Source organism: Chiroxiphia lanceolata, chromosome 1 (genome assembly GCF_009829145.1).
Source record: "Chiroxiphia lanceolata isolate bChiLan1 chromosome 1, bChiLan1.pri, whole genome shotgun sequence".
NCBI lineage: Eukaryota > Metazoa > Chordata > Aves > Passeriformes > Pipridae > Chiroxiphia > Chiroxiphia lanceolata.
The window spans coordinates 141,347,724-141,370,672 of NC_045637.1; the positions used below are offsets into that span (position 1 = coordinate 141,347,724).

Genomic DNA, 22,949 nt, shown 5'->3' on the forward strand with positions numbered 1-22,949 from the left:
TTTACACCCGCCTCTGGAACACACAGGACCAAAGTCTAGCGCTGGTTTTCGGTGACACTGCAAAACTACGGCTCTCCCCGCGCAACCCCCCGCCTCATCCTCCCCCTCGAAGAGAGAGAGAGAGAGAGAGCAGCCGCCTCTTGAGAATTAATAAAGAAAGACAGCTGGAGAAAATAATTCCGAGACTTCGTCGTTTTCCCTCCGTCCCTCCCCCCGCCCCCGCCCCCACTCCGAACCCCGCAGCAAGTTTGTGCCGCCCGGCGCATCCCTCGGCCCCCCCGCGGCACCCCCGCACCCCCGCCCGCCGCACTCCGGCAGCCTCGCAGCATCCGAAAGAGCCAGTCATGCCTGGAACAAAATCCATGATTCCTGGAAAGTGGGGAGGCTGGAATCCCAACAAATACTCAATTTACGTACAATTATAAATACCTACCTTGTGAAAGAACTAAATTAACACTAAATTCAACAGATACATCCGTTACGGCAGGAATAGTTTTTCCATAAATACTGTTTTAAAAACCCCTCCTTATACTGACTGACAGAATTCTACCATGCTGCCCACAAACAAAATGGCTGTGGCACCGAGTTTTTTGGTTCCTCCCACTGTGCCTCCCCCTGGCCTCCAGGAAGTGGTAGAAATCCAAAATAAAATCCGCACGAAAAGTACAATACATCAGCCAAACTCCGCACGGTACCGTCAGACAGCAGCGGGAGGGAAGCACATTTACCAACATTGTACTTTCTCGAGGATTTTTATTGTTTTTAAAAGGGCATCAATCACTGGGAATTTACATCACTGTGTAATTTGAACTTCCTGCTTTACATATTTATAAGGTCTTTCACCTATCTTGGCAGGCTTTCAAATTAAGTGGGTTGGGAAATTTGATGCTGTGGCTCTAGTTTGCGAGCTGAGTCAGGTAGTCACTGCTGTAGCTGGGCTCTGAAAACACGGGTAAATTCTAACACCTTCGCTGTTCAGCGCAAGATAAAATTACCCCCCCACACACATATCACAGTCTCATAAGTGAGCATATAGGCACAGAGAGGCCCCTGGAGTGAGGATTCTCAGCGGTAACTGAAATTTAGGCCTCTTGCAAATAAATACACATTTTGTAATATTTATAATTTTGCATCTGTGGTTCACTGTAGTCTGCCTTAACCATGATTTCTGTGGAAATTATCTTGGTTTTTCTCTTATTATGACCCTGTTTCATACCTTTAACTTTGTTGATGTTTACCTTAAAATGAAAATAAACAGGAAAATACAGCATATATATGTTAGAGATTATGACAAAAATGATGATATGTGGTCCTCTGTCTGATCCACCAGTCTTGCCAGGCAGTAGCACAGCTCCTCTTGGCTGCTGCCTCATGGGCTCCAAAGGGCCTGATTCATTTCCCGTGAGAGTCATTTTCCTGCCTTTAGGAGGAGTTACAAAGGAGACAGGCTGTCAGACCTGCTGAGCCTGATCCAGCCCCATATTAAAAGAATTAATATTCCCATCTACTCTAAACCTTTTTCAGAGCCGCTGAAAAAACAGTGACATTGGTGACGTTTTTGCTGAACCACCTCATATTTCTAAGTCTTAGATTAAAAAAAAAAAATCTGTAAAGAACTTTGAATGGCAAATTTTGCCATTGTTATAATTTATTTGTATTATCATGTTATCTAGCAGCCTTAATCCTGGACTATGATTTTGGTGATATTTTGTATAGAAATATAGGGCAAAAAGATAATTCCTGCCCTGAAGAGCTCAAAAGTATAAGACAAAAGACAGCAGATGGCTACAGACAGATGAGGGAAACAATGAGACTGTATTGATCAGCCAGTAAGGCACAGTTTGTGACACACCATCAGCAGAACTCTTGTTTCTGTGTGTACTTCATGGCAAAGAAGACATAAGGTTGGATTTGATAAAAAAAATTAATCGGTTTTGTGGCTGTTGAAAGAAAACTCCGGCAAGAAGGACAGCGTGGAAGAAAGCACAAAGATGTTTGAAAGAGCAGCAGGTGAACTACAGAAGCCTAATCAAGTTGTCATTAATTTTTTTTTTTTGTAGTGACAGAAAATAGATAAGTGGGAAGTAGGCTATTTAGAGCATTGAAAATACAGATGCAAAGCTCATGTTTGATACAAGAGAGGCAATGAAAGGACCCAAAAAGCATGGTAGAAAGATCATAAGCCAGGCCTGCTAGAAGTTAACAAGCCCTAGGAAAAAAAGGCAGACAGTAGTTCACGTTATGTGGGCCTAAAGAGACATAGCATGCTTTTAAAAAGTGTTGTTCTTAACCATGGCTTTGGGAGGTACGTGTAGAGTATCTGCACCTCCCTCCTAACTTGCATTTAGAGAATTCCTAAGGACTACTCCTGGTGGTAGTGTTTATTATATGAACACCTTATTACTAAAGCCTCACCTCAAAGTTGTTAATATGAGTGGATAAGCACACAGGAAAATTGGAATCAGAATAACCACACACACTGGGAAAGTTCTTCCTCCTATCTCCTGGTTTTGGAGAAACCTTCATCTACCTGCAGTATTCCGTGACTTATCCATCCTTTATCTTACGCTAGCACAGGTGTGCCAGAGCCCTCAGATGTTTGGAGGAGGGGGCAGAAAGAGTTCCACTTTAGGGCACAGCTACATCCAGGAGAGCAAACTATGCTTTGGAAGAGTATGGTCTCATAGCTCATAGCCCTCTCAGGGCATTAATATGTTGCTGTAGGTTTTTAAACACTTTTTTCTTTATTTTCCACGTTTTGTAGTGGCATTGCAGCAATAACAGGCACATATTTTCAAGTTCTTTGTCATTCTTTTGCACAAAATACCTTAGGTAACTTTGTATTTACTACAAGGATCTTAAGTATGTTGCCTGGCCAACTTGGGACTAAACACTGCACAGTAAATAACCTCAGATGAGCTAAGCCTTGGTGAACACCTGTGGAATTATTGTGGTGTGGCAAATGTGAAAGAATTTGACTGGATTCTTTTGTTGCAGGCTAAACTAAACTGAATGAAATGTCCTTCAGATTTGAGGCTTGCTAGTTCTGTAGATAAGCTGATGTATGGTAACTGTTTAAACCAGGGTAATTTTCTCTCGTATTTGTTCAGTTTTAACTGAAAATAGTGTATATCAAATGCTAAATGTTAAGAATTGAGATTGGGATTGAAATATACATTGTGACTTTTTTTTAAAAGCTGAATAAGTGTTCCAAGAAAAGCCGAACAATATGTTCTCATGCTTTAAGAATAACCCTCACTCGACTTGATGTCAAAATTCCCCAAATATCTTAGAGTTCAGAGTAATGCCAAAGAGCACCATCATCCATTCTGTACTCTTTTTTTTTTTTTTTTAGAAGATTTATCCAATGTTTGGTGTGAATGTCTGTCTTGAGACTTTGTTCAAAAACAGGGAAATAGAATATCTGTATAGGAGCAAAGAAACAAATGAGCTATATTTTAGGATTTAGACTAATACAAAAAATGGCTAAAACCTGATAGCATTCAAATAACAGCTTCTTACTGAAATTAGTGAAACCACTTTTTACATTTTGCTTGCAGTATAATTGCTTTTATCATCCTTTATCTTTCATTTTCATTAATCTTTATCTTGCCTGTAAAGATATAACTTTATTGTCATATTTTCCAAGTAACTCTCTGTCTCTACACTTGTAATAAAAATATTACACTGATCTTCTTTTGACAATGTTTTCTTGATGTCTTTAGGAAGCAAATTACCAGTCCTGTTAAGTCAGTAAATCATTAGGTAGATAGCAAGAGCTGAAGGATATCAAAGTGCTTTTGGAACTCATATGTAAATGATAATTTGTTTTCTTGCATTAAAATGGCATTGAATGCTTCTTAGTTGAAAGATCACCAAATACATAAATAGTTTGCATTTTTATTCAATAGAAAATGTTCACATAGCTGCATGATTGCTACTGAAGAATCAAAAAGAATGATTTGCTGTAATTTGGAAAATTCATAAATTATAATATAACAATAGATCATTGATGCCTGACTGTACTATAAAGGAGGATGCAGACTTCTCTAGCTTAATTTTTGTTTGACCCAGGTCAAATATTCTTTAAAAGCATGCAGTCTGGACTGAAAACGTACAGTGGTAAAAAAAATCCACAAAATCTTGACTAAATTGTTACAGTGATTATTTGAAATTTAACTTTAAATCACAGATTTTGTAACTTCTTAAACCTCTTATTTCCATCTCTCTGTCCAAGTCCTGGTTTTGTTTGAGTGTATAAGACTCACAAAATGTTATTATTTGTTAGGGGTGTTATCTGATTGTAGTGCTTCTCCAGTTCATCAGCAATCTTTGTTCTCCAGGTACCATGGATATCAGAAATAGGCAAAATATGCCAACAGCAGTTTCACTACTTGCCACATACTAAAGTAAAGTAACTTCCTGTATTTTTTAAGTGTATCTCAAATTCTCATTTGCTTTCTTGCTGCATTACCATTACAGGTACCCCTGTTCAGCAAACCATCCCTTTAATTTCTGTATTGTTCGCAGTAACCTCTTTTTGGTCATATCTTCTCACTGCTTCTCTCAATAGGACTCAACGTTGCTCTCAGGATTTAACTTTTGCCCAAGCACCGATATCCCTGCTGCTCTGCTTGGGCCCACCTCAGTAAGCTGATCTAAGTTGCCTTTTGCCAATAACCCATTCACCACTGTTGTCCTCTCACTCAAAGTCTGCAGCACCGTGAGCATCAGTAAGGATTCCTTTTCTCATTAATCTTGCTTTAAACAGTGTTTTTCTTTGCTTCAGACACTGAAGTTGTCCTGCTGACTTTGTTTCCTTGTGGTGCAACCCCATCTTCAAATAATTTATGACTAGGCCAAGTAGATTTAAGTTACAGTGTTGTCACAGTGTTGATATGTCATTCACCCTTTTCACCTCAGAAGTCCTGCCAGTGACAGTTCTGGTGGTTTGGGGATGGTTTTTGGTGACAAAAGCTGTGGAAAAAGAACTAAGTCAATATAGGGGAAAAACCAATTTGTTACAAAAATATATGGAAGTTGTGAGTCTTTTGTAGATAAAAAACAGAAATAAGCCTCCAAAACATCTGTTGCTGTTGGCTGCCAAGGTATGCCACACATCTTAGGGGATAACTTTTTCCCCCTTCCCTTATTTCTGTTGTATCTTTGTATGATGGTCTGAAAGTACTTACTCAGATCCCCTGCACAGACTGATCAGCTCATAACCTACATCTTTTAATGCATTAACAATCTTCTTCAGTTTTGGAAAGTATCTTCTGTTGAATGGCTGTAGGACTCAAAATGTACTGTCCTTTCAGAATTAAATCTGTGTCCACATGAAAAGTCCAATATGGTCATATACTTACTAAAAGAAAACTTTAGCCCCACCATGTTGGCACAGGTGGATTTAAAAAAATTCTGGTCTTTTAGTTGTATATGTTTATTTGGTTAAAGCTGGTGAAGAAATACTTGGTTTTATTTCAGAATAAAGTCAGAAAAAAGTCTGGAAAAAAAAGAAAAGCCCACAGTGAAACCTGTCTTTTAACTTCGGCAACTACTTGATTGGGACTGTTCTGCGTAGTGTCCGCATCATGTGCTGATACTTGAAAGAGAAACGCACCAGCTTTGGTCCAGGTCTTGGAATTCCAGGTGGAAGGTTATTCAGTGCCTTTAAATCCGAGCACTGGATGCTCATCCATGTATTAAAATTGACCCTGAAGAAATACTCACAGGTATGTTTGCAAGCACAAGTAACTGTTAAAGCATCTTTTTCACTTGCCTGCATTCCTCTTCTAGGCCCACAATGGTTCTTGTGTGAGCATAGTTCCCGATTGTAAGATACACCTGTTGCTGCTGCTGCTGAATTGTTTACAGTGTGCTGTGCCAAAACAAGGGATCATGCAATTGGTGCTTCTACTTTACTAAATACATTCTGTTGTTTTCTCATACTTTCATCTGCTGATAATTAAGGGGGTCTCTTATGGATTTTATTAGATGAGCTACTGTTGGAGGCCATTTTCCCATCTGATTTATTATACGTAGGAAATTTCAGCTGAAACGCCATGGATTCAGATAAGGTAAAAAATGGCTGCAGTCCATCTGTGTTCCGCTGACTCGCCTATTGACTGGTTTATGTGTTCAGCAGATTTTATCTGTTTTTTTCTGAATTCGCATTTGTCATTTAGAATAAAGGGCCACTGTTGAAAACATCTCAGAACTGCTCAGAGTCACCCTTGGTGTTCACTTCTACTGCTGCTGCAAACAAATGCACCATCTGTGTGGCAAAGGCAGCGCTGTCACAAGTCGGTTTTCTTTTCTGAAATGTTCTGATGCTGGTGACATACTGAATGGAATTAAAGTTTAATCAGCAAAAGCTTGATGAGCATAGGAAGAGGATATCAAGGGGAACTTAAGAAAAGCCTACATTTGCATACAGATTTGAGGATATGTAGGTCTGATGTGTCTGAACCAAAGTTCTTTACAATTCCAGATTCAGCAAGAGTATGAACTGCAGTCATAAAAGCTTTAATTTATCTTCCTAGTTTTTCATTAAGTTTAGCCTTTTTATAGATAAATCTATTTCACTGTGCACCTTTCACTGAGGAACTAGAATCAAGCAACATAAACTCTGGTCAGCAGGCTCAAGGCATTAATTGGTCATCTTGTCTGAAACTTCAGAATGCAAATGATAACACATTAATTATTTTAAGATACTAGAATACAGTGGCTGTTTTCTCAGGCCATTATTAATTGTTGTTAGAAAACAAAGTAGTTCCTATACACCCTCTGGTATTATTAGAGCATCCATCATATTCTCAAATATGAAATTGCCTATCTGACAGGTCTGCTCTTCTGCATTATTATTATCAGCTGTAATATTTCAAATCACTAGGGGACAAATACAATACTTGTGACCTATTTTTAACCTAATTAATATTAAATTCCTTCTTGTATCATTAATTTTGCTGATCAAATATTCTTTGATTTTTAAGATCCTTGTTGGTTCTTTAAAGATTCTGACTTACAGTATATATTTATTGGCAGTTTCCCTATTTTTAAGTTTAAACAATGTGTTCATGATTAGTCTTTTTATTAATGTTAGAAAAAACTTAATTGTTGACCAAACTTAATTTGCTTGTTGATTAGAAATGCAATCATTCAGCAAGAGAAAGTACACATTAGTGAACATGCCATGCTGCTGGGATGCAGCCTTTTCATGTAGTGTCTTGTGTATCTCATGTTACACTGGTCACAATTTTACCCTCTCTAAGTGTGCTGCAGACACAACAGTAACATTTACTCCTGTGCTGCTTAGGTACAGTCAGAACTGTGCTCCTTGCCCTGCTCCTTCAACTCTCAGGGACCAATGGTAGCAGCATCTCTTAGCAAGGGGCAGGAAGAGCCTTTCTCTTCTGTCAAAAAAATTGCTCTGTATTTACCAGAAAGAAAAAAGGGCTCTGGCAATGCTTTGTGGAAATTTACTGTGTAAATACAGTATTGTGATCCAGTTGGCAATATGTGTGTTAGAGCTAGCCTGTAGGATGTTTCCTTTTGGTCTGAGCAAAGATGGAGAATAGACACAGCATCCAGGGCTAAGGCTGCTACACAAAGCTCTTAATGCAAATGTTTCCCAGTGGCACATCTGCAAGCGATGAGCTGCACTTGTAATATAGATCATTAAACCTTATAGAAATGTGCTTCAGAGTGTAGAATAAGGCAGAAAAAAACCTTTTGTTTTGCCTTAACCACATAGGCCAACTTAAAAAATGTGTCTTAGCAGTCCACAAATGGGCAAAGGGAAACTTAACTGTTTATGAATATTTTCTTTGTTCTCATAGCTGCTTATTTCATCTCAGGTTTCTCTTAATTTTTAAAATTAGCATGGGATTCCTTTTGTGGTAACAGAACTTTAACTTTTATCTTATAAATAGTCATTAATGTTCCTCCTGATTTTGTTACCCTAAAATGATTTAACTTATATTTTGTTACTCTCTGAGTACCAAAGTGTATATATATCTTTTCTGACAACAGTCTAATTAGTTGTGATGGAATACTATTGAAACCTGGAAGATCTAGCAGTTCATTTTGAAAATCTCAGCATTAGTCTCAGTTATTTATAGTTTTCAAGTTATTTGCAGCTGTATTTGATGATAAGATTTTAAGGGAAGCAAATGACAAGATGTTGACTGTCAGCAAAGGTGCCTATTCTAGTACATGTTCACTAGGAACTGAAGTTTCTTGTATTCAAAACATTCCTATTTTTGTCATTTGCAGTGAGTAGGTCCTCACTTTTTTTGGCCAAGAAAAACCTGTAAGAGTCTGCCTGCAGTGTCTCTTCAGTGCCTGAGGGCCTAGCAAGGCCCACCAACAAGGATCTGTCCAGGCATTTAACATTCTCCCCAAGCCAATCTTAGACAATAGCTATCCTTCACTATTCAATGTACATCTGGGCTATGATACACTCCTAAATTTTTATTTCTACTCCTTTACAAGTCTGCCTATTTTGACCTGAGTCAGCAGTGCACCACTGCAGCAAGAAAAGCAAATTGAATCCTGGGCTGCATTTGCAGGAATGTTATTGACAGAGAGAGATGTGATCCTCCCATTCTACCCAGTGCTTGTTGGGCCATACCTGGAGTCCTGTGTCTGGTTCTGGTCACCACAAGTCAAGAAACACATGGACAGACTAGAGAGGGTCCAAAGGAGGGCCACAAAGATGATCAAAGAGCTGGAGCTTTTTTATTTCTGGAGAAGAGAAAGCTCAGGCCAACCTCATCACAGTATTCCAGTATTTAAAAGGTGGCTACAAAGAGGATGGAGGTTCTCACTTCAAAAGGAGCCACATGGAAAAGGCAAGGGGCTACAAGTAGAAGTTGCACCAGGAGAGGTTTCATTGGGTAATAAGAAAGAAATTTTTTACAGTGAGAACAAACATTCACTGGGGGATGTGGTAGAGTCCTCAGCACTGGAGGTTTTCAAGCTATAAGTGCACAAGGTGATAGATAATCTGACCTAGGTTCCCTTTCCTGTGAAGGTTTGGACCAGATGATCTTTTGATGACCCCTCTGACCTGGACTATTCTGTGATTTTATGACATTCTTCACTACCATACTTCATACTAGAGACTCCGTTCCTTCCTTGCTTTTGGTCTTGCCATAAACCACAGTCTTATCTTGCTCTTCAGACTAATTCATCCACTGGTTTTTGATCTTGGATTACTTCAACTGTGATCCTGTCTGTAGTCCTGACTTTACCCTGGTGACGTTTCTCTAAGCTGGCCTGCTTCAGTGTGCTCAGTGTTCATGCAGAGCCCTGATCACATCTCTCCAGTCCTCACTCAGCAAAGCTTCATATTTATTTATCTCAGAAATCTTCCAGGCTTTTTCCCATGCCAGAGGTATCCAGGCTCTTCCGTGCTTTTTCCACCACTTGTTATCCACCAGATGATGCAAATGTTCCTTATCTCTCCAACAGTGCCTCACATCCTTCTGTTGCCAGCCAGACTCTCTTTGTGTTCTTAGTCCCTCCCAGGGCTGCCATGTACCCCACATGCTGTTGTATAAAGCTTTGCTATTCTTTTCATCTTTTGCATGGCCCTTTATTTTACCTTTCCTGTCATGACCTTCACTGCTCTTTTTCTCCCCGCTCCACAGGTACTGCACGTCTTCTGTTCTTTCCCTGTAAGTTTTCTGTTTCTTACCATTTGCAACACTCTGCCTGTACTTTTTTGTCTTTCTCTTCTGCTGAAAAGATATGACTTACAGCCTACTAGAATTTTAAAACTGTATTTGGCAGATCAGCAGACCTAAAGTGTGGGTTAATGTTATGTTCAGAGCTTCAGGTTACAGAGAGGGAAACAAATAGTAGTGTCCTATTTCAGTCTTAGTCTGAAGGATTCTCGTTTGTTCTTGAGTACAGAGATTACCATTCCCAAACAGTAACTAATGATGTTCCTTAAACTGACAACATATTTTTGGGCCAGTCTTGGGCCCAAATCCTTCTTTGTATAACACAAGAGTAGGAGGAAGAAAGGCAGATGTGACTGTTGTCTAGAGTAATCCTTGAATTAAAAGAGTTGAGGTCCATACAAAATAGAACCATGATTTTCCAGGCCCTCAATGTGTTGGAGTATGCCCCTGGGTATTGCACTCTCGTGATCCCTAGATGGCAACACGGCATAATACCAACCTTCACCAAACAGCTAGAGCAGTCCTGAAGTTACTTGCTCCTTTGGCTGATTTGGGCCTTAGCAGTCATATCCCCCCTTCAGCTTGAGTCTTGCTCTGAGAGCAGCTCAGAAAGAACTGAATTTCAGTGTCTTTCATTTGAAACTTCTGTCTATTATTTTAGAGGTTATTGTAGGTTTCCTCTGAGATTGTTGGTTTAAAAGGACAAGTCTTATACCTCCCTAAAGTGCTGGTTTTTTCGTAGCTATACCAAAACTTGAAGGAAAATTAGTCTATCTAAGAGACAAAATTTTCAGTGTGACTAATAGGATTTATGGAAAGAAAAGACAAACAACCAATACAAGCCTTATAAAGCTTTTTGTGCAACACAAATCAAAAGATGAGAAATAATGTTGGCAATCTAAGGCCTAAGAACAGCAGCTTCCAAAATATTAAGATAAAAAAATCAAAATTGAAAAAATGAGACTGAAAAATAGCCCTGAAAATTTATACCACATTCTGTTACAGAATCTTCGAATCAACAGCCTTGGGAAAAATAAGCTTAAAGTCCTTCCATGTCTCTAGATATGCACAAATGTACAAAACAATCTCAAGCATTTACTTCAAGAATCTTTGCCAGAACATATCTCAGTAACCTTTGCATTCAACCCAATGATACTTTTTAAACAAGCAGTAAGGCATTACATAGGTTTTAGACTGTTTTGTTGTGTAATAACTTTTAAGTCATTATTCCATTTGTATGTGGTTTCACATTGTCTGGGACTGGCTCTAAATACTGGAGTAGGATCCAGTACAAAGTTACTTTAGTACCTGTCTTGTAAAAAATTATGAAAATAATATCTACTTTATTGTAATTGGGTTATATTCCACATTTTGCCACAATTCCTTTTTTCCTATTCTAGGTTCATGTCCATCCATGCAACTACTGCTGCTGAAGAAGGGTTCCATGCCTGGAATGGGTAGTGACTGAGAGAATGGTTGGATCATTAGAGTGTGGTCTTATTTCATAAGGAGCTGGTATACCTTCAGTCCCAAAAATGTGATTTCTGACTCAGACTACAATGAAATCACATACCAGATCTTTTAGTTCCAGCATTGACTGGTGAAATAGTCTCTTGTGAGTTAATTTCTGTATTCTTTGGACATGCATCATAGTAACTGTAGATTTACTGAAGAAGCCAGGACTGCTGCAGCCCATCTCCTGTGCAAATATTGCCTGGTGCAATGTGTGTGAACCACACATATAGATCATGGCTAACAGCTTTGAAACTTCTTTTGTCATCCCTCTTTCCACAGTGGTTGCTTTAATCCCTTGCAGCAAAGTATTGACCACTGAGTTGCAACTGAACTGGAGCTTTCTCGGTCTCTCAATTGTAATGTGAGCCCTGATGGCCACTCTGCTATATTTAGCTGCATATAGTAGCATTATTTCAAATGTGAACGATGGAGAAAACTTTCTTATTTAGAGCCTTGCAGCTGTGTGAAAGCAGATGATGGTACACAGGTGGATACTATAGTTACTTGATTTGAAAGCAAAATGTTAAAACCCAGCAAAGCACCTTCTGTGTATTTGCCACATGAGGTATCTGGGGCTAATGCCAGAACACTCACATACAGAGTGATAATTTCTGTGTGATAAGGAGAAGTGTTCTGAGAATCAACAGGAGGCTTTAGTGTCTACTGTTGGCCAACAAATTATATGAATCAATGCAAGCAGAGGTGCAGCAGTTTTTGTTCAGACATGAAAAAATAATGAAGCTGGGGTCAAAAATATTAGATAGTTTCACCAACATTTATATCTGTTGTAAAGAGATATAAAGATAAACTTTTAAAGAATTAAAGTGAACTATGAACTAAGTTCATATTGCTTGGAAGTACTTTATAAGACTGGTAATACTTTCATGCAAAGTACTTCACAAGCACTATGAACTCTCCACTGAGTTGAACTCAATTATTTTACACGAGAGAGAGCTGAGCTCCCACATGCTCTTCTTAGGTGCTTTTTATAAAGCTTTAAAACAGATCTTTATTTCAGGTAGACTTAAGACATTTGTCAGAGAGGATAGTTATAAATGTTTCTGTCACAAGGGAAAAAAAAAGCAGCTTAGATGGGTTTACTTGGTTTTAGTCTCATTTTCTTTTCTGAGCCAAAAGTCCTTTTCCCCACTGTTAACACATTTTACTTATTACTTACTGGATATAATTTGGTCTATCACTAGTTAACCTACTCACACTTCACTGAATTTCCTCATTTATCAAACAACACACCAAATGGACTTGGGAGACTACTGAGCCTGCACAAAATCAAATAGACTTTATCACTACAGTATTAATAATCTTAACATCTTCAGAAGAAAGGAAGAAAAGATTGAACATATGTAAGTTTCAGAGCAAGAATTCTCCTGCGTTTAAATATAAAATGGAAGAAGAATCAGATGCTTTAAAAAGCCTGTGAGTAAAGAGTTTGCTTTCTAAAATGAAGCATTACTAGTCAGAGGCTGGAAATATTAAAAATATTGGGTTTTATGAGCCTTAAAACTGATACTGAAACTGTTAATCCTTCTTTGGAGGTATTAGATAAGATTAAACATTATAAAAAATGTAAACGATTTTGTATAGTGTTATTATTGGGGCTTTTTTGACTTGTGAATTTGCCTCTAAGCTAATTTGCATCACCTTTCTAACACTTCAGACTGATAACGCTCGATAATTTATTAACACTTTTATTCTATATAGCTGCATCAGAAGATTTTAGGTCCTTTGCATAAGCATAACATTAGATCCTAGTAGTAGATAAATTATATACTTATGTAATTAGTGAAGATTAATTATATTTAAACTTAAAGTACTTTTATAGAGCATGATAATTGTTTACAGTTTCCATATCTTAAGTCGATGTTTTCAGTTCAAGTTCTTTCAGTTTTTCAGTTCAAGTTCTTTGCAGCAATAAATTCAATGAGTACGTAGGAAAACCTAGGGCCTGCAGACCAAATTGGCACAATCCTACATTAAAATACATATTTATGCCTATTTTCTCCTTGATATACTGACTTTATTTTATATACTGATTAATTGATACACTTGCATGTAAAATTGCTAAGAATATCCTTTTTTTCTCTAATGATACAATTTAAAAGTAAAATTCTTTAATAAAATTCCGAAATAAAGAGCAATTTGTCAGCTCCTTTGCAGTCACTCAGACATGAAGGACCTCATTCTTTTAAGATAAACTTGTCATGGAGATCAAAGTCAAATTTAGTAGCTTTAATGCAGTGTAAAAATGTATTGAAGTATCATTACTAAATGGCTACAGGTAAATGCAAGATCAGTCTTTTCTAAGGTTTCTTTTATGTCTGTGCTTACAGAAGCCTTCTTGAAGTTGACTGATATCTGGGCAGCGTCTGATATATACTTCAAACCACTGATTCATCATTGTACCTGTGGCTTGGTAATTGAGCAATGGTATTTGATACTTCTTCTGAATTTCAGAAATGTCTTATTTCAGCAAAACTTCCTTGCCATTCAGAGTAATGCCACTTTGAGATGTCCCTTGGAGTGAATAGTTTCTTTAAATACTTCTATGGCCTTTCTCTTTACTCAATTGATACTTCTTTTTATTCCCTTTATTTCAGCTCATCTGCATTACAGTAGGGTCCAAAACTCCTTTCCTTCTCTACAGCTTTCTGCTTCAAGTTCCAGCAGGGCTTCATAGCAAGTTTCATGGGGAAATTAAGTTTTTACTGTCATGCATTGCAGTCCATTTCTAATACTTTTTTGAACCTGCTGGCCAGTTTCAATCATACCTGACAGAGGAAGGAAGTGTTTATGTCAGTCTGCTTTTTGTATGTATAACTTAAATATCTAACGACAGTCAGAGTTTTGTGAACTCCTAGAGTGATATCATTTATGTAAATACATTCAACTCCTACTAAGTCCATTAAAACAGAGAGACATCATATTAATACCCCCACTGAAGACATTTTTATAAAAAATAAATGCACGTAGAAGTTCTACAGTGGAGACTCAGCTTCTGTCATTCCAATACTTTTTAGATAATTTTAAGGTTTTATTACCTACAGTGTGTTTATGAGAAAATGCCATTGATTTTGGGAGATATATATATATATTTTTCTAGCAATTTGTCTAGGCAGAATCATATCCTAAGCTACCAGAGGGTTTGAATAAAATGGATGCTTTCTCATATGCACTTCACCCCATTTGTGGAACTGGAGAAATCAGTGAGAAGCCTAATTGTGTTACTTTGAGAAATAAAATGTATTTTCTGACAAAGCTAGTATTACCATTTCAACTAAATATATTTTTAAATAATGTAGAATAATAAATTAGAATTTAAACACACGGTGGACAATAAAGCATCTCCATAAACCAAAAGTTCTAGGTGGCTGGGAAAAGGAGAGTTTTCATGATATCAGTGAAATATTTTCTTCTGGGTGAAAACATAGCAATTACACAATTAGCAGGCACGGAGAAGAGCACAGGAATCAAGGCCACACACGGGTCTGTGAGTGCTTTTGCTTGTTGATCTGGCACAGGCTCGCTGTGCTCAGCAATGTAAGAAAGTGAGAACAGCCAGAGAGTGAAATGAAATGTCAGGCAGCTGCTGCTAAGGACAGCAGATACCTGGGGAGGAACACAGGGAACGGGCCAAGTGCAGAGTGATCCCTGCATGGGTGTGAACACACTGAGCTGCTGACGGGTGGGGAGGGAGGGAGCTCTGGGGTTGTTTCTGCAGCTGGCTCACAAGGCTCATTATTTACCAAGGGATATATGCTCCATGAATTTGTGAAGCATATTCAAAAGGCACTTATATTTTGAGTTTCTATGCTAGAAATTATTTCCAGTTGGACTTAATTTGTAAATGGCTGATTGATTTTCTGATCTGCCCTGTTTCTTTCATTTTGGAAACTTGAGCAATAATTTCCAACTCACATTCTGCAATCACTCTTAATTCTATACCTTTATTGTATCTGCTGGATGAGAAGGATTCTGTTGTATTTTTGGGGAAACAACAATAAGTTCTTTACTTGAAGTGGAGCAGTTCAATGCCTCTTGTTATCTTTGCCACCTTTCTCTGCACCTTTCCTACTTTTTTATTCCTTCTGAGGTAGGACTGCCCGAGGTAGATGTAGTAGCCAAGATGTGGGTATACCATCCATGAATGCTGTAGGACAATGATGTTTTCTTCTGAATTTTAGTTTTCTTTGCTTATTATCCTCTGCTTATTTTTATTTCCATAATCCAATAGATTTTAACATTATTTACTTTGTACTTAGAGTTATTTCTCTTTGAAGAACTAACCATAATAACATCAATTTTTTTTCAGGAGAGAGTAGAGGAATTAATAGTAATTAATAGTAATTAATGGAATGTTTTTATATACATTCAATTTCACTCTATTTTCCCAATGTGCACTTACAGAAGTGATGGTGACTCCTCTCCAGGTATACCATATTTATCCATCTGTCCTTCAACATTATATCTGAAATAGTTTCTACCAATAATTTTCCCAGTATGGAGGTCAGTCTTAGATGCTTAGAGTTCCAGGATCATATTGGGAGTCCTGTGAAAGGGTCATATTTCTTACATTTAGTTTCTTTGGTAGTGAGATTTTAAAACTATCAGGTCTCATCACATTTTGAAGCAGGGACTTGGAATTTGGCAAAAGAACTTCTCTGATATTAGTGATGCACATTTGCTATTTTTATGACTGCCATCAAATTTCAGCCAAATAAGCCCTGGAAAAACAATTCCTATCTGTTCAGTAAATACTAATAGATTTTCCTTAACTATAAGACATCCAATTTTATTGCTTTTACTCCTATTTGGAAATTGTGTATGGTTTATAGTTTTTAGAAAGACTGTATCTATATGTAGCATTCTCCAATACCTATTCCTATATATTAATTAGGCTCTTATTCTGCTGTGCCTAGTAGGCAGTGAGGTCATCGGATCCTTACAGCTGCTGCTCCGTCCCTGCCTCCCTGCTGGCCAGCAAAGGGGGAGCTCAGTCTGAGGACTCCAGAGCTCAGCAGAATGCCCAACATTTCTGTCATTGTACGGTAAGTTACTGTGTTGCTAAAACTAAGACTGTGGGTAATGTCTGAGCCTTTCCTTGTTCAAACATGTGGAGAGCTTGCAGATGCAGAATCACTGGAGTACCAGTCTGCTGGGAAGCTGCATACAAAAGAAGACAAAGAAAATGTGATTAAGAGGAGAAAACAAAAACTGAATGTCTAAGCAAGGAGAAACCCTTCTGGGAGTCTGGAATTAATCCATAATTTTTGCAGTCAACGTGTGCATCTGCCATCATCAAATAGCTTTGAAATCAATGACAGGGTATGCGACCTCTCTTCTGATTTCTCTGTGTAGAAGACAGCAACAAGTTGCTGGGCAGTTGCCTGTGCTGACAGTCTGAATGGTCCAGTATTGTTCGAATCCTGTGTGGGTATAAATGTATTTACACACAATGAAATTTCTGGAGAGACGGGGCAGAGAAATTAGTATGTTTGTATCTTTCTCTTTTGTTGTTGTTCTTGTTGTTTTGTTTTGTTTTCTTTAAAGGTTTGAAAGTTATATTCATATTAAGATAAAAAACAACACAGACCAATTTTAGAGACCTTCTTAAGTTGCAAGTTTCTTATTCAAGAAACTATTGTGTGTGCAACCTTCATTTGGAGAACTTTTGCAAGCCTGACAGTGGTCACTTAGTACAATAGGTGGTCACTTAGTACTTTTTCTACAAGATCCCTGCTTCCTTCAGTGCATTAAAGTTGGTCCTCAGGGAATGAAGTTGCCTCTGATATTCCCAGATAATTTGTTTTCAGAATATGTAAATTGAATGTGAAGTGAATGAGGTAGAAATGTGCCTCAGAAAAAGAAAGGGTTTGGACAGCTTCACAGTCCCCCAGTAGGTCCAAATTTTTGTCTTCCTGTATGATCCTGGCCCAGTTACACTAATAAAAATGGTAAAAGTGGTGGAAGGTACAATTTGGAAATATCACGTGAAATCAGTGGGAACGCTGATAAGAACACACTAAGTGCTAACATTGGAAAAATCGAAGCTCACCTTGGACTTTCAAAACAGATTGACACTACTTATTTTACTCTCTTTACACTTGTGTAAAGTTACACCATCACCTCATCCATCATACAAAGTGCCTCTGAAAATTCATGAATTAGTGTTTGCGAAGTACTCACGGTGGTGACCTGCATTGTAAAGAAAAAGGAAAAAGCAATAAGAAAATAATAATCCATTTTCAAAGCATTGTTTGCAAGTTTTATAATGTATATCAACAATTTGAATGAAGTTATCAATAGCTATTGGTTTAGGGATTCCCATTGTGTAAAGTGAGGATGTTTCAGGTACATGATGATACATGAATTTTTCCATGAGAGCTTATGACATGTGAAGTACAAAAAAGCAGGAATTAAAGTTATATGTTCAAACTTAATTTGGCATTTCCTAACCTGCAAATACTTGACCATGCAACAATAAATATTTAAATACATCTTATGTGCAAGTTCAATACTTACGTTATAATCTAGTCTAGTATTCTGTCCAGGACTGTGGACCTTGTATTAATTATAATATATGAATACCTAGGCCACATGTTTTTACAGGCTGCTCAGCAACTACTTTTTAAACTGAGTCATCACATTAATCTATTTGCCTGGCTGCATGATTTATATTTTAGCAAAGACACGGTATAATGAAGAGAGAATGGATAAAATAAACTCGCAGTTGCAAAGGTTGCATATTTTTGCATTTTAAAATCATTAGCTATGATTATTTGCACTTGCTTTACCCAATTTATTGTGCAAATGTTACTCTGTTTTATTGTGGACATTATGGCAGGGATGGGGTTTCTGTTTATTCAGGGATGATTTCTCTCTCACTGGAGCTGAGCACCCAGAATGGAAATGATATGTGCATGTCAAGGAGTGCTATTTAAATTTTCAGTTAATGAGCTTATTGCATGGTAGCATTGTATCTTAAGCCTCACCTTGAATTTAAATTTGATCTAAGTAGGTTCTTTTTAATCTGAGAATTTTCTATTACAGAAATTCCCTTGTGCACTTAGCACCACCCCTTTCCTCCATATTTTGGAACAGAATTTTCTCTGGGCCTTTATGTGTTTGGGAAGTCCCATGTACTGAAAAAAAATCCGTTTTTTTCTCACAGGGTGAGAAGGATATTCCCCTTTCCCCTGCTTGAGGAGTGCTTGTGTCACCTGTTTGTGTGTGGTGTTAACACACCGCCTGTTGCCTGCGTGGAAACTGGCAGTGTTTACGTTAGAAGGGACACACAGTCACACTTTGATCACTGACTATTTTAATTAACAGTGAGAACTTTAAATTATGGAGTAAGTCTTTGACATCCTACGTTATTAATTTCTTAATTGTGTGGACCCAGCGAGCACTGCCCGAAGCATCCGTGGCCCTGTTGCTGTTTCTCTTCCTCTCCCCACATTCCTTAGGCTGTCCTGCACAGCTGGAATTTTCCTACTGACCTACCCGTTAGTATCTTCAGACCTGGAGGAGCTTTCCCAACAATAATCACAGAATCAATGGGATTGGAAAAGACCTCTGAGGTCATCGAGTTCAACCTTTGACTGGACACCACCGTGTCAACCAGACCATGGCACCAAGTGCCCCATCCAGTCTTTCCTTAAATACCTCCAGGGATGGTGACTCCACCACCTCCCTGGGCAGCCCATTCCAATGCTTGGCAATCCTTTCTGTGAAGAAATTTCTCCTGATGTTCAGTCTGAACCTCCCCTGTGTCCTCTTGTCCTGTGGCTATTATGCAAATAATCAGTGGCTATTATGCAAATAATGCAATACTCAGACTCCCTCACATTCATCATGAAGGACTTTGTGGCTCTTGGTGCTGTACAGACACTGGGACAATGCTGTCCCTGACAGCAAATTACAAAAACAGACGTGGGGTTCTCTGACAGAAAGACTTGGGAAGGTAATTGCTGAAGGGCTGGTGGCTGCTCCTGTGACCATCACATCCTCCACGCCCACAACCTGCCCCTGTCAGTGTTCCAAACAAAGAGCATTGTGCAGGTCTGCACTTCTTGGGTTTTCCTGTCCAGATCAGATACTGCCTGAGAAGCCCCTGAAATGCTCCAGAAACTTGCCTGATGTAGGTGTGCTGCAAGAGGGAGCAGGAACCTCTCCGACCCCTGAGCTGTTCCTGCACACAGGTACACCAGAGCAGTTGGGAGGCATGGTGTTAATTACCCAGGGAATGTAATTGGTGTTGCATCTTAGGTCTGGAACCTACTTTGTGAAAGATCAAAAATAGTTGCTTTTTGTCTAGTCCCCCCCTAAAAATAGCAAGAGAGGCCTTTTCAAGTACATGTAATAGAAGATGATACTTGGAATCATCTGCATTGCTAATAAACATGTGGGCAATCATTTGGAGAAAACTGATGTGTGGATGTGTTTTACACTTGTATGTAGACAACCATCATACTTTTTTTTCACACAGCAGTTTTTAACAATATAGAGTAATATTTCACTCAAATTCTAAGGTAGAAACAAACCAAAAATGCGCTGGACTTCCCATTATACCATAGATATGACACACAGGATGAGGAAAAAGTGGATATTATCTGAATCCTGCTATGGTTATACTGTGTACAGTTTTTTTACTTAGACATCCATTATTTCATTGTAGACATAAGCAGCACAGCTTTAGAATGTTCCATTAGCTGTTAGGTTCTTTCCAGTGTCACTCCCCTTCCTGGAGAAAAATGTTTTCACACAGGTAATGGATCACGTCTCATTCTATCTGTTGATATTCTCTATATTTTAAATATGCATTTCATTTGTATTATTTATGTTTGTAGTCATGATTTATGAGCATAGCAGTATGCTTGTGTTATTTTTGTCAAATAGCATAGGTGGTTTTGCACAGTGAGCTTGTAGAGATGCCATTCACTGTTACTTGCTCTTTTCTTCTGTGAATGTATTTTTCATTACCATCATCAGTTCGCGAACATCACAATGTTCAGTTAGAATATTGTGTATTTTATTTATGGCTTATATAATATTTGACTACCCTACAAAATTTTAATTGAATGTTGCTGTGTCTCTGTGAAGTGGGAGACTTCTACTCGTTTGACAGACAGGGAAACTGAGGCGTGGTGAGATTATGTGAACTGCCTCAAGCCACTTAGCAGATCTGAGGCAGTACAGGCCTTTAATACAGGATCACTTTTAATCTCTGCAACAGCATAGCTGTTATTTTCCTGTGAGGACAGTTACAGATTCGTGTCAGTGTATGTTCAGATATTAATCTCTACTGATTCATTTACCTACAAAACTGCTTCAAGCCAAATTAAAACATGTTTCTACTTCAGGCAAAGCTGCCTGTTGATTCTATAGCACTAACACTTAATCTAGATGTTTCAAAATAAATTTGTTTGTCAGGGCATTGCTGTAACTGGTACATCTGCAGCACCATTTTCACTTACCAAAGAAGCATCAAATCAGAGGTAAAAAATCCTTGACAAAAGTTGAAAAGCATTGCAAATTGATTTAGGAATAGTAATTTTATACGGATATAAGTACTTTTTTACTTTCTTATTACACTTTTTGTTGGCTTCTTTCTTGATACCTTTCTTACAAGGAATAACATTTTTTAAAATTGGAAAATGAAATGGATAAATTCCCAGAAAATGGTAAATCACTGTAGTGGACTCTTTTATTCCTTTTTCAAAGAAAATGGAAATGTAACATGAGATAAATTTCACATAACTTTGGTGGTCTGTCACACTGACATTTGTATCTGAACTGGTCTACTAAACTCTTTTCGTAGTTACCAGAGATAATCAGACATTTCTAATGAACAATTTAAATGAACTGGTTTAAATACGTGTTTTGGGGTAAGATTAATTGCATTCTAGAAACATCCATTTCTTTCCACTTACTAAAAAGTCAAACAATTTTAATTAGAGACCAATTCAAATGTAGACACGGAAACTGGATGAGATGAATCTTACTGATTCTCTGTAATCTTACACAAGATTACAACTTGCCTATATTTTTAATTGGAACACTGAAAAATACCTCCTATATACTGAAAGCATTGTTGGAATACTAAAATACAGCAACTTAAAAAAAAAAGGGCAAGAAATGGAAACTTGATTAGTCTGTGCCCTCTGTAGTAAATTTAACAATATACAAATTTTTAAAGTATGGTAAAATTTTGTATCTATTGGATAGCTTTCATTTAGCTTTCATTTTAAACTTCCATTTTGTAACTGGTATAATTATTTTTATGGAACGTGTTCTATTTTCATGTATTAAACAAGTTTTAATTTAAAAGTTGAAGTACTTTAATATTTAAAAGTTGGTGAAATTTCTCAGTATTTTCTCATAACAGCTTTATTCAACTCTTCTATTTTCAGGTCATTGCTATTTGAAAAGCTTTAAATAATGGTTTAACCATTTGTTATATATTACTTTTATATTTAAAGGTGCTTTGCTTTAGCTGTGCTACAGATATTATTTAAGTACATTTCACTGGAAGCTTGAACAATTTTAAAATTTAAATTATTTGAGAACATGCTCCAGTGGAAAAAGGCTCAATGAAATGTTTACATGCATTGAAGTGAACCTGAACAGTAAAAGAATTTTAATTCAAATATGTTTATAATATATACTTTATTAGGGAGCTTCAAATGCTAACAAGCAATTTATAAACTTAGCAAAATCTATTCATATTCAAGATGCAAGTTTTTCAAGAAACACAGTTACAAAAATGCAGGGGAGGATTATACCAGTGTTTATTACACTGCTATGAAAAAAATGCTGAAGATTTATCTAAGAAAGGACCAAAAATGACTTAAAAGTGAAGGGAACAGAGCAGACCATACACTGTTACCATCCAAGTCCATTATTGAAGCTATGAATTAATACAGAAATTGGCAGCAGTGAATCAAGGGAAACAAGCAATAAACAGAAGGAAAAGTCCTGCATGACTAAAAGAAACTGAAGAAGCTGCAGCACCCTCTCAAAGAAAGGATGTTAAATTATGAAAACAAGAATTAACAGATAGAAAGAAGTGTATTGATCATCTGGATTCAGCAAGCAAGTTAAAAGAAAAAAGATCATATGCAGGAGTAAAATGAGCGAGATAAACCTAAGGAGTTTGATTCACCCCAACTATTCTCACAAAGACAAGAGGAAACTGCTGCATCTGCACTCCAGTTCTTTGTCTTTTACAGGGTTGATTCATACAATAATTTTAATCTCAGGTTGTTAAAAATATTTATAAAGATAGATAAACATTATTATCCACTTGCTGCAGATGAAATCTGGGATACAGAGAGGTAATGATTCTGCCAGGGTCTCACAGGTAGTATTTTAGGCTCTGCCACAAAAGTACGTCAGTATAATTTACAGTGTCTCTAAGGATCATACTGAGCTATGTCAGCATTCAGGGGCTGTTTTATTTCTTTCCTCTCCGTCTGAATAGAAAGCCTTGTATTTCAGTCATGTAAACTTTAAACCCAGCCAGCCTTCAGGCAGGTTTCCTTCATATTCTTGGAAAAACTAGTGCTTTTGAAGGAGGATGGGATGGGATGGGATGGGATGGGATGGGATGGGATGGGATGGGATGGCATATGATATGATATGATATGATTGATATGATATGATATGATATGAAATGATATGATACTTGTGCTTGTCATTTTCCAAAGAAGAGTCATATATTTCCAAGAC

The 22,949-nt window shown here is 37.6% G+C and overlaps 1 protein-coding gene across 1 annotated transcript in view; it reads right to left on the minus strand.

Annotated features, from left to right (window-relative positions):
• EPC1 (enhancer of polycomb homolog 1) overlaps positions 1-700 on the minus strand; it is a 64,230-nt gene extending 63,530 nt beyond the window's left edge. The window contains exon 1 of the mRNA XM_032682116.1: positions 434-700. The gene's annotated coding sequence lies outside the window, so the exon portion shown is untranslated. The remainder of the gene's footprint in view (positions 1-433) is intronic.
• Positions 701-22,949: the final 22,249 nt, after the last annotated feature.